Here is a 4,779-nt window from a genome sequence, read left to right on the forward strand (position 1 = left end):
TTGCTCATTAATAATGCTAAACCCATTCAACACAACGTATATCGGGCAAAGCAACTCCAAAAGCAAAAGAATGGAAAAAGGAACTCCATCATGCAATACAACATAAATATTATATGATTAGTTTGAAGTGATATGGAGTTTGGTTTCAAAGCATATTAAAAAGGGATAACTCGACTGGATGATTATGCCCCCCACCTTTCCTTTTTAAGGCTTAATGGGCAGGCCACTGATTTCTAAATTCAATACAGCAGCCTAGTCCATGTTTTTGTCTTGCCTAAGATTCTCGTTGTTCTTCTTTATACAAGACAAAGAGTTGTTTTAAGTCCTGATATATTTTTGTCATTGGTTTTACTCACTTACAAAATAAAATGACTATATTACCCTCTTTGCTGATGCAGTCTAACCAACCTCACACATTTGTGGTTGTCACTCTGGACGCTCCTATTTGTAAAGGTCAAACAATGTACCCATATATTGTAATGCAGGTACCATTTCTTCACTGCTTTTCACATTACCCTCTCACAATCCGGGTCCCACATATGATGCTCTCTTTATTTTTGTTGTATTAGTTTGAAATTGATTATGTGGTCGAGAGAACTTTGATGATGAATGAAGACTTGTATTCTACAAAATACAAAGACAAATTAGAACCATCATATAAGGTAAAATGAACTTCATACTTAAGCTTCACGTTGGTATTAAGTCTGATAAAATTTCAAATTTATCCTTGAAATCAAAAGGAACTTATTCATGAAGTGTTCACAATGATCTTGCATGCATTATTTAGTAGAAAGTATATATAACGCCTTAATAAGGAAAAGAATCCAAGTATAGTTATGTATTTAGGTAGATCTTTGAAAGATATTGTATAGTAACGTGCCTTAATAAGATAAAAAGTTAAGAGCACAGTGTTGCAATGAAAAGAAATGAAAGTATGTTCTTATTTTTAGCATTTATCCCTCAGAAATATACTGCAATTTTAACTATTTTTTGGAGGCAGAAAAATCTTCCTAGAAAGAAAAGAAGGAAACTTGAAGCATCTAAAGAGATGTTGGGGATGAAGCAGAAAATGGGGCATGTGGCACATCTCTCTCTCTCTCTCTCTCTCTCTCTCTCTCTCTCTCTCTCTCTCTCTCTCTCTCTCTCTCTCTCTCTCTCTCTCTCTCTCTCTCTCTCTCTCGGAATGCAATTAGGAGTGGACCGGAACGCACTTGAGAATGGCTGGAAATTAATCAAGAATCATTGGGAAAGAATCAAATGGTTGATTTTTGGTTGGAATGACATTAGGAATGGGCTGGAACGCAGTCAGGAATGGCTCAAAGGAATCAAGAATGGCTGGGAAAGGGATGGGGTTGGGGATACTAAGTACGGGTGTATGAGTAATCTAGTACAGATGTATGGTGAATTAGATGTGGGTGTATGCGATGGTGAATTGTATGCTTATTGGATTCATATAGAGTATGGTTAAATAGTCGTGTTCTATTAGGCAATGTAATCTAATACACCCCTCTACTATTCAAACATATGAATTATATTTATAGTTTCAACCGTATTAGATTACACTTTTTCTAGTACTGCTTCATACAATTTTCATGTCTATGGATTTGACCCGATCCCCTATAGACTTTGCATCGTTTGTTAGATAATTGATTATTTGTAAACACATAATTTAACCGTGAAGTCCCTATGGATTTGACCCGATTCCATACTAATATTTTATAGTTTTATTTTTTATAGAGTCAACAATGCTCGATCGCAACCCGTGGATTTAGAAACAAAATTTTGTCCGACTATGTACATGCCTACTACAACGATCTTTTCATGGACTTAAACATGCCCTCGAGCATCATGCCATCAAGTTTCTTAATATACATACAACCTTGGTTTTGCTAACACTTGTGAACCCTCTCTTTTTATACATTGATGTAGCCCTCATACAACTTATAATCTTTTGTATGTTGATGAGATTAATGTGTTTACAACATCTTCAAATGATTTTTTTAACATATCATGACCAGACTTGGCATCAAATTTTCCATGTCTGGCTTTGGGGATTTTAACTATATAGTATTTTTGAGTATTTTTGTTTTTATAAACTAGAAGGTCTTGTTTCTGTCACAAGAAAAATATATCCTTTCTAGTGCTGCTATGTTAAACTACAATGCAAATCCGACCCTGACTGACCCAACCACCAAGATAGAGGAGTTCATTTTTCTTATCATCGATTAAACTCTCTATATAGAAGTTTCACACAGGGGCACACCAATACCTCATGTTTAATTTTGTAGGACATCACATATGTGATTCAACAAATTTTCTTTTCATGCATGATCCAAAAGATCCACACTTTATGTCTCTTAAGTGTATACTTAAATATGTACCTGATACAATGGACTATGGTACGTATCTATTTGTACGCATCTATAACACGTGGTCTTAATACATACTCAATGTTGTAGATGTTGTTAACCAACCAAGCTTCCGAAATATCCAACAATCTACTACATGCCATTTTGTCTTTCACAGCTAAACGATTCCCTTTTGGTCCTTAAAATGCCAACGACCATCTCTAGATCTAATGAAAAAGCAGGGTATCATGGTGTTGTAACTGTTATACCTAAAACATATTTGATACACACTGTACTTCAATAACTTCTTCAAATGGCAACTACTACTAATATTTTATATTGTGGCAATGCAAGTGTCATATACCTTGGATCAAATCTGGTGCAACACAAACATAAAAATAATATTGATATTGGCAATCACAAGTTCGAGACAATCACAAACTAGGTCCATTTCATGTGGTACAAGTTTTATCGTGGTGTCCCAAAATGGTGATATATTCACTGAAGGCTTATACACACTTAATTTCCTAATTTTTGTTTTAGTTTAAACATTTGAAATCACAATCATGTTCAAACTTTCAACGAGGTTTCGAGAAGGGGGGGGGGGGGGGGGAGGGGTAGTTTTTATTTAGAGTTCATATTTGTTTGTACAAGTTTGGTGTTTGTATATCTGACCCATATTGGTTTAGGTCACAAAATCACTCATATACTTGAGTATATATATTTTGCATGAATGAGAAAAGAAATGAAATTATCCAAATAACAAATTTTGAATTTATCGTGGTACATGAAAGACAAAAGGTAAAGCAATTTACATTCCCTCATCCTATCTCCTTTCTCTTATAAAGAACCATTTCTAGTATTCTGAAAAAAAAAAACAATTTTAGTTTCAAAGTCCTAAACAACTGAAATTTTATACCAATAGATTGCCAAGTCCATTATCCCTCTTATAATTCCTAAACAACTTAAATTTTATACCAATACATTGCCAGGTCCATTATCCCTCTTATACAAACCTTTAATTTAAAGACTCTAAATAACATATAATGGAATGATCGTTCCTTTAAATAAAATGGTAACTAACATGCATATTTAGACCTAAAAACTTAAGTCGTTATTTTGTTCTTCTTGAAGTGTTTATCTATACTTTTCTTGGCTACAAAGGAAACAAGTTGTTGCAAATGGAAGCACAATATGGTCTTTGTTTATGGTTTTTCTATTACTATTATCAAATCCATGAAAAGCATTCAATCATACTCTTAATCAACCCATAATTTGATATACTTCTTTTAACGTTTATGTGTTTGTGTATCATATTCAAGGAAATTATAAATCTCCCACAAGACACATCACATCCTCCATTAGATGAAAACCATGGGACAGTGTAGTCTAACATGTATGGTCAACGGTTGCAAACATGTATGGTCAATGGTTGATGATTTCTAATGCAGTCAATATTACTAACAAAAGCATCCCAGTGACAACTTTAGCTTTGTCATTCAACTCGTTCGTCCTGCTTAAGTTCAATAAGCTTTATTTCCCAAAATGATTTATTTCTAATTTGTTTTTTACAAAATCCATAATCATGCACAAGAATTTCCAAATCTTTTTTTACAAGTACGTACATGCGAGATTTTCTTTACTATTTCATTTTTCCACCTAATAATTGTTTTCGTGACATGCATGAATCATGATAATGCTTATCCCATAAACTTACAAAATTAGTTCCACTTCTTTTCAACAATACAAGATATCCCACCTCATTTTCATTAACCCAAACACACATAGCCTCCATATCCAATCCATTTTCAAATTCATCAACAACTTCTTTAATTGCAATTTGCATGTGTAGAGCATTTTCAATGTAATAATCATCATCTTCTTCTTCATCATGTTGCAAACTCATGCAAGAAGTTCTTCTTCATCAACTTTGTGTTTTGGTTTCACAGATTCCTCATACGAAAAAGGAAACAATGCATGAAAATCCTCAAAAAAAAAAGTTTGTTGGATTAGGGTTATGAATAAGCAACTAAAATGACAAAGCTCCCTAAACTCAACCTAAGAGATTCGTTCCTTAAGAATTTTGATTTCATTAGTTAGATGCAACCCTTGACCATATATGTTGATCACTCACACACATGTTTTCCTATCCTGATAATTAAATTTATCTAGTTTGATATTTATCGATCATGTTGTTGATAACAACACATGAAATCAGTTGATGTGGGTTTGATCAAGATTATGACATATTTGGAGATGAATATTAATAATTGACAAACCTCTATCCAAACACCAACCTAGGATTCCATTTACTACATATTGGTTCCATAGAAGCTTGGTAAAGGTACATCCTACATACATACACAAACAACAAAACTTGAGAATGAAGAATAATATAACTCCTTATATATGTTTATCTTTCTAAATAATT

At 33.4% G+C, this 4,779-nt stretch overlaps 1 long non-coding RNA gene across 1 annotated transcript; it reads left to right on the forward strand.

The window, feature by feature from the left end:
• The first annotated feature begins 342 nt into the window (after positions 1–342).
• Positions 343–1,410, forward strand: LOC145076058 (uncharacterized). The gene is made up of 3 exons (XR_013692580.1): positions 343–485; positions 570–662; positions 1,001–1,410. It is a non-coding gene; the product is annotated as an uncharacterized LOC145076058 (long non-coding RNA).
• The last annotated feature ends 3,369 nt before the right edge of the window (positions 1,411–4,779 follow it).

The sequence above is a fragment of the Lactuca serriola genome, chromosome 9, assembly GCF_051521515.1.
Source record: "Lactuca serriola cultivar US96UC23 chromosome 9, Lser_US96UC23_V15, whole genome shotgun sequence".
NCBI classification, from domain to species: Eukaryota; Viridiplantae; Streptophyta; class Magnoliopsida; order Asterales; family Asteraceae; genus Lactuca; species Lactuca serriola.